The sequence below is a fragment of the Diabrotica undecimpunctata genome, chromosome 6 (assembly GCF_040954645.1).
Source record: "Diabrotica undecimpunctata isolate CICGRU chromosome 6, icDiaUnde3, whole genome shotgun sequence".
Classification (NCBI taxonomy): domain Eukaryota; kingdom Metazoa; phylum Arthropoda; class Insecta; order Coleoptera; family Chrysomelidae; genus Diabrotica; species Diabrotica undecimpunctata.
In genome coordinates this window covers 104095262-104109206 of record NC_092808.1, presented here as the reverse complement: position 1 = coordinate 104109206, position 13945 = coordinate 104095262, and positions in this window count along the sequence as shown.

Sequence of the window (13945 nt, the reverse complement as noted above, 5' to 3'; positions counted from 1 at the left end):
AGCTGTCTTAATTGGAAAAAAAAAATCTAGAGGCTGGAGACGGTGTGCGGTGGCAGTGAAAGGAGATTTATTCCGGTGTCGCGAAAAAAATTGTAGGAAGCCAGACTAAAATGCGTTGTGTGGTTATCTAGCACTATAAGAACTGGATAGTCTTTAGAAGCAATAACATGCCACTGAAAATGGTTTAACCATTCCAAGAAAAGTTGTTCCGTTATCCACCCTGATTTGGAACATCTGTATATTGCCCTAATAGGACCGAAGAATGAAAAAAGATAAAGAAATACCCAACACTATAAAGAAAAGAAAAATAAACTACTTTGGTCACATACTAAGAAACGAGAAATACGAATTGATGTGGCTGGTCACACAAGGGAAGGTGGAAGGCAAAAGAGGACCGGGGAGAAGACGCACGTCCTGGCTGAAGAATCTGAGACAATGGAGTGGTAAAACGTCAATAGAACTTTTCAGAACGGCTGCAGATAGAGTCCAATGGGCCATGATGATCGTCAATGTCCTTAGGGATGGGGCACGTTAAGAAGAAGAAGGACCGTTTTTGTCCAAACCTTCTTTCTTCCGATTTCTTCTATAAATAAAGATAGGTGGAATATATTGACCCCTAGGCACAGAAATCGCATACTAGTGTCGTGATTTCTCCTCGTTTAAAACTGGTAATTGCACCAGCTTGTTTCTGGCCTCTGGCAATAACAATTTTACAGGGAATATGAACATTACTAATACCCGTCTCATCAACATTAAAAATTTGATGACATTCAAATTTGTAACGATCACATAAAGTTGAAAAGTTTTTTGTAAAATATCTTTAGTTCTTCACGATTAAAAGAAGTAATTCTAGTCAAACTCGTTGCTTCTGGTTTACGCAAACTGGTTCTGGCTGACGGTGCATAAATGAATAAAACCAATCTTTTCCAAATATTTTCGTTGCCATTTTAAATGGATGTTTAATTTTGTTTTGCTCTGCATGTTTATAAAGCATTTGACGCATGGTACAGGATGTAAGGCCAAAAAACGCTTTTGAAATTCTAGATACAAATGTTCCATAAGGGATGTTGTATAACTTGAATGCTCCTCCTATCGATATCATTTTGTCAGCTATATCGCTGAGCGCTCTTTCCATCGCCTCTTCGCCCCATGAGGACCGTCTAGTTTTTCTGTGATATGTTCGTGGCATCTACAATAAATAACATCAACTGAGACCTACCACAATTAAAGTAATATCAATTACGTTGGGGTAAAATCGACCACTATGGTCGATTTTATGCGAAAGTGTGCTCATTATTGACATGAACTTTTTTAGAAAACACTAAACCTAAAAATATATAATTTTGTGATATCTGTATTCTTGAAATATGTTTTCATGCATTGTGAATACTAAATTGATTGCTATACGGAATATCTGTGTTGAGGTCTTTCTATACCACATTCTCAGGTTAGCAAGCCAGGATATTCTACTTTGTACTGAAGTCCTTTTTCCTTCAATTTTATCTTGTAAAATGCATTGGAGTAGCTCGTATCTGCATTAGTTTCTTATTATATATCCCAAGTGCTGCAGCTTACGGTCCTTTACGATGTTGACCAAATCCGCGGTTGTGTTCATCCTGCGTAGTACTTTGTTATTGGTGACTTTGTCTGTCCACGGTATCTTCATAATCCTTCTGTATAACCATAGCTCAAAACCTTAAGTTTTGATAGTGTTTCCGCCTTTAATGTCCACGTTTTTACTCCGTACAGAAATACTGAGAACACGTAACATTTAAAGAGCCTAATTTTTTCTCTAAGGTGAGGTCATAGCTCTTGACAGAGCTCATAGTCAAGAATTTGCTTTTTGCCTTTCCGGTGCGACATTTAATCTCTTTGGTATTGTCCCACGACTCATTGATTATAGTTCCCAAGTAGTTGTACTGTGAGACACGTTTAATTCTCATTCTATATATATATTTAGGGATTCTACAGTATTCACTGCCTTCCCTCGCTCAACCGTTTCCATCTCTCTCTGTTGTTCCATTCTCCATCGTTTAGTCCTCTCTTACTCATGGCGTCGTCTACTTCGTTCCTCCAGGATTTTCGGCGTCGTCCTCTTTTCCTCCTTCCTATGGGGCTCCATTCGGTTATTCTTTTTATCCATCTGCTGTCGCTAGCTCTTCTTACATGTCCATACCACTTTAGTCTTTTTTGTTCTATATATTCTCATTCTCCTCTCCCTAAATGCTGCATGAAAATTTAAAATCCCTTAACCGCTATGGACTAAAATTTAAAAAAGAATGGTTGCAGAAATCATTTCCATATTCAATCATAAAAACATAGAGTCCGCACAAACCATGCCAAATGTTAGACTTACTAAACAAGAGCAATACGCTACTATCTTCCTTGTGCGACTATGTTGTTGCAAGGCAAATGGTACAACGTGTAATGGCAAAGTGGTAACTTACGGCTTACGAAGGCAACTAAGAAGATTTCCTATTGGCTGTAAATAAAGTTATCTCTTATATAAATGAGTTGGAAATATTGACTAATTTATTATTCAATAACTTAAACATTAGTTAAACATGAAAACAATATACAATGACATGCGTGGTTTTTCATAAAGTAATATTTATGCATATGCAGATATTTCGTATTTACAAGTAAATTTATTCATTGTACAGAAAATACTTTATAAACTAACTAATCATTGATTTATTGTCAAAGTTATTATGTCAGTAGGAAAATATTGTACAAAATTTAAAAGCCAAATGAATCTTAAAACTTTTCTTTGTTCGAAGTAAAAGTTTGTTAATTATCGATGGAGTCAAATTCTCGTAGGACATTAATCTTTCTAAATGAAGTTGATGGGCTTTACCATGTTTTGCTTTTAATAATGAATATATTTTGTTTTAAATGAGTTTTTTGGTAGTCTAAAATCTACATTTATTAAATTTTGTATTGACTGTTTAATTGGAATTATTTATATGCACATAACATATAACAACGTATGGATATTCTTTATTCTTAGAATTATCCTTTCTTTTAATTTACACTTGTTTTATGGTGTTTATTTTGTAGCTTAAATTTGTAAGTATTCATTAAGTATCATTCCATCCAGTAGCCGTATGGTCTTGATATCTTCATATTTAGGGTGGACCCTCTCTTTACCCATCCATTCTTGTGTTTCGTGATTCATCCATTGTCTTGCATCCTCTTGGTTTTCCCTTTTGGTCCCAGTATTTTTCTGATAATCTTCCTATCAAAAACTCTCAATTGCTCTTCTTCTCTTACTGTTTATGTAAATGTTTCTGCAGCGTATACTACTATTGGTCTTATAGTCGTTTTGTAGATTTTCATTTTTGTGTTTCGGCTTATCTTTTTATCTCTAAACATTTTTTTATTTCTATAAAATGCTGTATTTTCCGCTTGAATTCTTCTTCTCATATCTACACTTTTATTTCTTCTATTTACTAGTACTCCCAAATCTTTGAATGTTTCAACCTAAACTGTGTGCATCTATTGTCAGTTCTGTCATTTGTGTCTTCTCTTTCTTGTTTACGTCTGTATATCCTATTATTTGTACTACATTCTTGTTTATAAATGCTGCGTTTGACAGCTTTTCTATTATCTTGTCTAGTGATATAATAAATAGTACCGTTGAGAGCGCATCTCCTTGTCTTACCTACTCCATTTTTTATGTTTATTATTTCTGTTCTTTCTCTTGCGGTGTCTATTATTGCTTGGGAATCTCGCATTGTCATTTATATCATTCTTACAATTCTATTTGGTATATTACTCTCTTGTAAGTCTTGGATTATTTTTCTTCTGTTTAGTTTGTCAAACCCTGTTTCAAGTCTAAGAAAAATATATGTGTTTCTTCGTTATACTCGTATGTTTTCTCTATCACTTGTTTTAGCATATGTATAGCATCTATCGTGGATCTGTCTTTTCTAAAACCGTACTCGTAGTTGCCTATGCTTTGTTCTGTATATATTGTTAGTCTGTCTCTAATTATACCAGTCATTACTTTATATGTTACATACAATAAATTAATTGCTCGGTAGTTTTTGCATACCCTGTGGTCTCCTTGATTGGGATTGGATTGGGAGACTGGATTGGGACTGGATTGTCACTATAATTCCCGTCTTCCATTCTTCGAGCATTATTTATTTGCTTCATATGTTCTGTATTAACTCATAAATCTATCTGTATAGTGCCTCTTAGCCGTATTTTAAAAGTTCTGCACTATTCCGTCACCTCCCGCTGTTTTCCTGTTTATAAGATTGCTTATTTTCTCTTTTACTTCTCTATAGGTCAATTCTTTTTTTTTTCATCTTGTTCTGTGTTCGTTATTGTTTCTCTTACTTCTTCACTATATATTTCTTGCTATATTTCTTTGAAATACTTCTGCCGTTTTTCTGCTTCTATAGCTATATTAGATGTCCGTTTTCGGTTAGCTAGTTTTAAGTATTTTTACAATAGTTTTGAGTTGTGTTTATATATTTGTTGTTTTCTTGTATTATTCTGTTTCTATCTCGTTCATAATTTCTTTTACTCTTTGTTTCTTTGTCTTTTGCCTTTAATCTTTGTATTTTTCTCGTTCCTCTTCGTTGCTTGTGCTTAACCATTTCAATCTTGTTTTATTCTTTTCTTTTTCTGCTAATTTTGCACTCACTGTCAAACCAATTATTTCTTCTTTTATTTTGCATTTCATCAACCACTTTCTCCGCTGCATTGTTTATTCCTTGTTTGATTTTTTTCCACTATTCCTCCATTTTTTGTTCTTTGAACTGCATCTCTGCATTTACTTCTTGTACAAATCTTCTTTTTACTTCTTCTTTCTCTTTCAATTTATCTACGTTCCACTTTCTATGTGCTTTTCGCCTTTCATTCTTCGTTGTTTTTATTTTACATTTTGTAATCACTAGATATGGTCCGAATCCATGTTGGCCCCTCTATAAGATCTAAGGGATAGCGCCCACTTAACTGGCATGACAAGTGACAAGTTACAAGTAGAGCGCATCTAACAGGTTACTTAAAATGTAACCAATGCAAACGAATGATTCACACGACTGACACACCAAAATGACAGTGGCAGTGGCGACATGCAGCTTGCTACGCCACGTCGTTAAAAATAGAGCTTGTTCTACCTTTTGCCACGTGCTACTATGGAATATAAATATGGAAGACAGGCCAGAATTTAAGATTCGTTTTACCTCATTAATTGAGAAATTTCTAGGTATCTATGACAAGACAAGTCAGTCATTCAAAATTATTCATCAATAACTTTTTTAATTAGCCGATCTGTTTTAATTCTTCAATGATAGATATTTTAAAGATGACCAGATTTATAGATTTTTGTCTAGACCACAGTCATACCTTACAAGCTGGTGTAAAACCTAAAATTGAGCCTATATATTTTTTAATAGTTGGTCTATCTGACATTTTTGTAAAAAAAGCTTGTATTCTAAAAAAAGTTGTTAGCTTGTATTGTAAAACCATAATGTTAACAAAAATAAAACTATTTGTTACGATATTTATTAGGAAAAAAACGAATAATTCAACGGATGAGGGCTAAAAACACTATACCGTTTTACTAGAATACCTTATTAATATTTACCTATTTAGGAATATGTATACATCATCAGCTTGGTGCTACAGCCCTTAGAGGGCCTCGACCTTCTCAAGCTTTCTACGCCATTCTATTCTGTCCCTCGCTTGCATTTTCTAGTTGCCGACTCCTATCTTCTCGGCATCTTGTGTTACCCCTTCCATCCACCTCAGCTTTGGTCTACCCCGTCTTCTCATTCCCACGGGTTGCGCTGTTAGAATCTTTTTTATCATGTTTGACTCAGGGGCCCTGGCTACATGTCCTGCCCACTGCAGGCGGCTTAATTATAGTGGTAATATCTTTACCACCAAACGTATGCTTGTAGATATTCTGCAGTTCAAGGAATATGTATACACAAATATGGCTTTAATATGTTTTTTCAATTGAAATGTGGGATTAGTAAAAACTTCATCATGAACACGTATAAAATTGTGTTACACACAAGTAGCTTGAATGATGCTATTAATTTTGACAATATTGCAATATATTGGTGTCTCCAATACTTTGACCTTTGAAGTTGGCAAACCAAATGCACACTCAATAGATCTTTGCCCTCTAGAAAATATGTAATTAAATATTTGTTTGTCATTTGTTACTTGTCTTCTGGAATATGGTTTTACGACACGATCTGAGAGGGGAAAAGCTTTGTCTGCTGTAAAATGGTAAAGAATACTTGTATTATCATTTTCTTCTGGTAACGGTTAGGTTCGGGAAGATCAAGTCGGTCGCGAACTACTGCTTTTCCAAATTTACTTTCTTTGAATGCTCTGCCATCAATATTTCGTCCTTATTCCTCAATACCAACCGACAAAAATAGCCCGTCTGCATCAGCCACAGCTATTAATACAATAAAAAAATATCCTTTGTAATTAAAGTAGGCTGACTTAGATTTCGATGGGGTTTTAATCTTAATATGCTTTCTATCAATAAAGCCACAGCAATTGGGCAAATTTCAAAGTTCCCAGTATCTACTTGTTGTTTTAAGCGATAATTCCCTAGAAGGTTTAGTCAGATATTTTGGCTGAACTACTGTCCAAATTTCGCTTCGCCGGATACATATTTAATCCTTTAAATACATTAAATCTTCTATGATCTTGAATCTCTTTCCAATAAAAGTGTACCCAAAACTGACGTTGCGGACAAGTTTTGTTCATACTGTTTACGTTTAAAAGCGTTAGCATAACTTCATCCTCAGAGGACGAAATTATGAATTTTGAAAAAACTAGCCTTTTTAGTGTCGTTACTTTAATGTGCGCTACCTGCCACGCCAGTGCCATACCCTTGCTATGTCACTGCCATGTTACATGTCACGCCACTTTGGTGGGCGCTCTCGCTAAGGTTATTTATCGATTGTTTGTGTTTTTTTTTAATCAGTACATGGTCTATTTGATTGATTGCCCTCCAGACTTCCTGGTCTCATCCATGTTATTTTGTGTATATCTTTGTGTTTATATTGTGTGCTACTTATGTCCATGTTTAATGCTGCTGCTAAATTACATAGTCTTTCTCCATTATTGTTTGTTGTGTCGTGTATCGAGTTTGTACCTTCAAACTCTCTGAAGAAATTTTCCTTGCTTATTTGTTCATTGAAATCTTTTATAAGGATTAATATATTTTTTTCCGGGATATTCTCAGCATTTTCTTCTGTTTTGTTTAAGTTGTCACTGTTTTTACTCTAATGTATGATATTCTTTTACTTAGGGTAAAGGGAGGAGAGATGGACCACTTTTAGAAAACCGAAGCCTTTTTCTTTATTAAATAACCATCAGAATAGAAAAAAATTGTATAACATAACTTAACATTAATTAATTAACATTATAATTCTTAAACCTAAAAAAATATAATGCACTGGCAAGTCATCGGTCCATCTCTCCTCATAATCTATGGAGGAGAGATGGGCCACTAGGAGTAAAAGAGATGGACCAAGCTATACCTTTTTCTTTTTAATAGCAAGAGACTTTCCGTACTTGTTACAGGGATTAGCGAAGCCAGTACAAGTTTCATGTAACCAGCGCTTACAAAAAATACATTGTAACCAGTCATATTTTTTACATGTTTGGCGATAGTCCTCGTTGCACCCAACACACTCATTTTCAATATCACTCATGTTTTCATCACCACTAGTGTCGTTTAGAGTAACATCTTCAGATAGTGACGATTCGCTTGGCGTTCTCTTACGTTTTTGTTTTTTATAGGTTTTACGCTTTTTTTAATCAAGGCATCCTTCTTCATTTTAATAAAGTCTTGAACAGTAATCTCTCCAGTTATTTTTTTACGAACTTTCTTTATTGCTGCTGTCAATACAGGCACGGGCGTTACCTCATCAAGAGCCTATCCGGAAGTTATATCTTCATCAGATGACTTGTTTGGGCTACCGTGCAAGGGTATTTTACCACTGATTCCAGAGGGACCTGGTTCAGGAGATTCTGATCTAACTGGAAAATTCATTGTTTCTGTTTCTGATGGGGTGTGTGTCAAAAATGCATATTCTTGGAATATAAATGGATTAAACGGATAAATTCCCGTGAATTTAAATGCAGAAACCGAATTTTGGACAGTTGCTGAGTTTCCCTGATGCTCGACCTAAGAGTTTACCAAACTGAAGGTATTTTAGAACCTTGTTTGTGTTATTCTGTATCATAAAACGGCATTCAGCATAAAAGTTACTTTTAAGTGACTTAAAAAAAGTACGATCCCGAGGCTGTAGGTAATGTGTTGTGTGAGATGTGTGGCCATCTAATATTAATAAGGTTTTACCTGGAGGCTGTCTCCTACAGCAAGCTATTACACTGATCGTTTCACCTTTTTCCCCAGGGCTTACGCTAGGAACACATTTTGAACCTTTTTCTGCTAGAACTTGACCGGCTCTAGTATTCAGTTGTAATTCTGTTTCGTCAGTATTAAATATATGTCCGGGTTTATCATAAAAATTATATTCGGCCATATTTCTCTCGAGGTCAGAAAAGTAGTTATCGACTGTTTCTTTGCACATTCCTAAAGCTCGTGCAATTGAGGTGTTCACAGCTTTTCTAATTGAAATGTTAGGTCTTCTTTTCAAAAAGAGTTCTAACCATTTTTTACCAGCTTTACCTAAAAGTAGACAATAAGTAACTCTTGTATCAGATTTATGATTTTAAAAATTTACCTTCTTCTACATTAACTTTATTTGGGATTCCTAATCGCTGAGCTAAATTAAAGGTCATGATTTTTACTTCAGTTCTGGTTGGTGCAAAGCCTTCTTTTTGTAGTTTTTTTATATAGCTAACGACTTTAGCTTCAAAAGCACTTCCTAAAGAACAATCTGGACCCAGTCGGTTCATATTATCCATATTGTTTGTTTTTATACGACGTTTAAAAGTCGTTTTGGGTATTCCAAATGCTCTGGCGGCTTCATTAATACCCATATCAACATTCTTTACAGCATCTATGGCATTACTTAGCTCCCTAGAGGTCCAGTTACATGTATTAGGTGTATTTTGTTTGCGAATATATTTATTGGGCATAATCCTAAAACAAAACATACTGGTCCAACACTCCTCCTCGTAAGTGGTCCTATCTATCCTCAAATAGGAAGAGAGATGAACCAGCCCTTATTGTTTAAAATAAGCAAACTATAGCAGTAGTTCTTACTTTATAATACACATTTTAAATATAGTTCAATAATAAACTAACAAATAATTGGTCAAACTCACCTGTTTTTACAAAACATGAAATTTAAAAAACTTAAATAAAATTATCACACCTGGCAATTTCAATTATCGAAACACCGGTTTTCGGTTATACCGGTTTTTTTTTGCTTACGGTTTAACCTGGCGGTTATAACCGGCCAAAAAAACCGGTTTTTCCAAAAACCGGTTTTCGGTTTTTTTTTTAAATAAAATAGGTTACAAAGTTACATTTATAATGAACTTTAGTTTGCGATACTACATTCGACTCGATATCAATATAATCAAAATTAGTACTATCTAAAGAACATCAATATAAATTTAAATAAAACACAATTTTTAATAAAACCATTTTATTCTACTAATTATTATATTTATTTATTATTTTATTATTATTATATATTTATTGATTAATATTAAATATAATATAGCGTAAGATTAATATATACATATTACAATAATATACAATAAAAGTATAATATAAGTAGAATGAAGTAATATTTTAAGTAAAAAAGTATAGGTTAGAAGGTTACAAATAGGTTATATTATATGAAATGTATTTAGCATTATGTTGGCCAGTATTTTTCATGAAGCCTATTGAGAAAAACTCGTTCATAATATGTTGGTCGGTTAAGCGGCTTCTCTCATCTGACACAATATCATTCAATGATGACACCAGTCTCTCTGATGCCACCGAACTTCCAACCAACGACATGTATTTTTTAGCTATAAAAGCCAAGCCTGGCATACAGGTTCTGTTCTGTTCCTAGAATGATAACGGATCACTTAATCTCGCAGCAAGGGCTGCTACATATATAGAGTCAATCAGAACTGGAACCACTTTTCACCAACTCCAGATCGTGTGAAGACCAAAGAGGGTTTGATTTTAAACTCACTTCAGCTTTTTCCTTCTGGAAGGAGCAGGAAGGAGAAAGTTTTCCGATTTCGGTAAGATACGCCCTAACTTCCGAGCTTAAATTGGATGTGACTGTCTCCGCCATAGACGGATTCAGATATAGTTTTTTGAACCTCGGGTCCGTGATTGTAGCATGGCAAAGCAGTGGGTTTCATAAAAGCTTAGTGCCTCTCTCTTGAAGGCTAGTTATAAGCTTTTGGCATAACTTTTGGGCTGTACTAAGGTTTGGCTTGAGGTTTTTTTATCTTTCGATAATAGATACAAGGGGGATAACATGGCTAGCAGTAATGTACTAGAAACTCGAGATCCCCTTTGTGGCCTCATCGAAAGGCGATAAAATTTCAGTAGTCAGATGTAGAGAACATTAAACAAAAATTATTGTACTACTGCTCAACAGAGAGCGCTAAAATAATTCAGATTCTATTGTCATTGAATATGTTATGAGATCAGAATATAATATGCAACTATTGTATTTAATTAATGATGCAAATTTAATTTACCATTTAAAAATATAATCTTCTAAAATACCCACCAATTTTCCTCTCCTCCTAAACCCAAAAAATTCCCCACCCCAACCATTTCAACTTATAAAAAATGTCCCAGACTCTTTCAAATGGGATTTAAAAAAAATATATCAACATAAATATTTTACTTAAGAATAAATTGGATAATGCAATTCATCTTTTATTTTTACTACCATCAAAAAAAAATTATCATGTATAACTTTTAACACGTTTGTATATTTGTATAACAGATACATTTTAACTCATTTAATACTTCCTGTATGGGTGTATCGTTTTTAAAACGTAGGGAAATCCTTGGAGATTCGTATTCGTAATCGGTAATTCGATATTCATAGTCAGAACATTATTTTTGGTAATCAGAAAAAGCCATTCTCCCACTTTCAATGTCAAGAGTCAAGTGTGAAAAATAGATGATGTACCAGATCGCTTCTTATGTAAATATTACGACTACAAATACCTTTTCAACGAAATATTATAATAAAACTTAATTGTTTCTGGCTAATGTGAGTTTGCACTTTCAGTTTGTTTCTGTATTTATAAAATAAAATAAAATTTGAATTATGGTTTTTATGGAATAATTACTTGTGAATAATAATTATGATTGGTATCCAAAATAATACCCAACCTAATCCTACTCACGGTAAAAACCTAATAACCGGTTTTTACTTTAAAAATAAAAAAACCGGTTATAACCGGGACAAAAAAACAACCGATAAAACCGGTTACTGCGAAGTAAAAACCGGTTTTCGATTAAAACCGGTAGATTTTTCCCATCCCTAATTATGTCAAACGATACAACAGAGTAGGATAGACTTGCCCTGTTGCCAAGCTTGGTCAGGTGTACCTAGCGGAGCGACTATCCTCCTGGTCCATATCTCATACCTTTGCTCTATGGGTTTAAATTCCATAACTATGTCTCATTTCTCCTATCACTATAAAAGCTGTTCCTCCATATCCCTGGTTTTCTTCGCTTGCATACGATACTCTATAATTTTCCTTTTCGATTTTTTCATGTCCCCATCTGGTTTCCTGAATTCCTGCAATATCTATCTTGTATTGTTTTATCTGTGCCGCTAGTTCTTCCATTTTTACAGTTTCCAGCAGCGTCATCACGTTCCATGTTCCAGGGTTTTTTGTCATTATTTTTCATTTTTTTGTATTTTTCTTATTATTCTGAATATACCTTGACTCATTTTCCTCTTGGTTTGCATTATCTGTTTTCTTTTCATCCATCCATTCTTCTTTTTCTAAAGGGTGATCCTTAAGTCCTGCAAAAAGAAACATTAGATATTCCACTTTAAAGTATTACGATTCCAGCCAACTTGCTTTAATAAAATGTTTATGTTAAGAAGGATATAGGGTGTTAAAGTTGAAATTTAAAATTTTCTTTTTTGGTATAACTTTGATGTTTGTGGACATTTTTTTATAAAAATTTATAACCAAGGGTTTTTTATTATCAAGAATTATAATTTGATACAGAATTTGATGTAGCTGATCAAGGGCCCTTTTTTTACTCTTCAAATTGGCGCTATTTGTGTTAAAAAATATAAAAGATACATTCTTTTAACAAAAAAAAAGATATACTTGTTAAGAACTTATCGCTTTGATAAGTTCTTAAGAAGAACTTATCGAGATAATCGCAGAGATAATTTTCAATAGTAATACCACTAGTGATTCAATTGTCGCGATAAGTCTGTCGATTTACTTGTAAACGAAACTCGAGTTGCTTGAAAACACCACGAGTCCGTAGGACGAGTGGAGTTTTCTTTAAGAAACTCAGTTGAGTTTAGAAATAAAAGACAGCCTTATAAGCTAAATTAAATCACGAGTGGTATTTTATTAGACTATTTCATGAACAAAGTGATAGGTCAAAAATTCAGTAGAATGAGAGGAAGAAATTTAATAATAATACATTTGATCTAGGTAACCCAAATCTAACCATTTTACACAGAACATCATAAATTGTCTCCATATATAAGATTTAGATTTTCTTGTGTTACTCGGTATATTTTCTTCAATGTTTTGGTTTATAACTTCGTTTGAAGTACCACCGAAACGACTCATTTTGACGTATACAGCTACAATAAGTTTTTTGGCAAACGTCAAACTTTGCTTTGCGATCGGTATCCATGGTTACGTCGTTGAAAACACGAAGCTAATAGACCAATCAGAATTGAAAGACAGTTTGTGTTTTCGCGATAACACAAGCTGTCTTTGGTTTGTGATTGGTCAGGTTATGTGAAAATTTTAAGACGAGTGAAATAGTCGAGATAATCGCAGTTTACAAATCAGCTGCTTAACTCTAATTTACCGCAATTACTGCAGGTAAAATCATCTGCATCTAAAGTTAGTATTGAATAAAAGAACAACTAATCATTACAGTTAATTAGTCAATTTTGGGATACTATCACTGTATTAAAAAAATTCATAATATCAAAATGTTGATTAAAACAATATGTTTTTTTTTTCATTGAATATACACAAAAGAGTATTTTTAGTGTATAAATTTCAACATTGTTAACATTATTAATAAAAAACTGCTATAATGCTTTTGATCAAAAATTTTCGCTTGAGTTCAACGAAAAAACTAAAACAAAATAACGTCCCTTACGTTTCACAGCAGGTTAGGCACCGCTTTTTTGTCTTGCGTATTTTTTACCCTTTTATCTTACGCCACGATCGCAAAGGCTTTACCAAAACAACATTTTTCATGCAGATGACATTTGTTTGACCAGACAAAAAACAAAACGGTCGTTAGCCTATATACCGGACGTTTAGTATTACAGCAGAAAAATATTCATAAATATCTATTATCATTTCTTAATAGTCGTAAATTGTTTATACACTATTGAATATATAGTTTTATACTTAAGTTTTAAAATCCTTTTACATATTTTCGTTATGCTAAGTTGGTAACATACTAAGTGATACATATTATAATATTTTATATAAAAAATTATTAAATACTGTTTGTATAAGACTAAATTACGTATCGAAAACAACAGTGTAGTGTTTTTGATTTTTGCTTGACCGTTTTGAAGTGGAATTTTCCTCGTTACGATGGATTTGTTAAAAATTTGGATTTAGGTTTAATCCAAAGCTCTTATCCCTTACTTGACTTTTGAAATTTAGCCAAGGATTGCTTTTACTTGGGGGGTAAAAGTCATCCCTTCTCGGGGGTGAAAAAAGATACGATAACAAAAATTCCGGAAATAGATAAATTGACTAATTCTAAGCAACTTTTGTT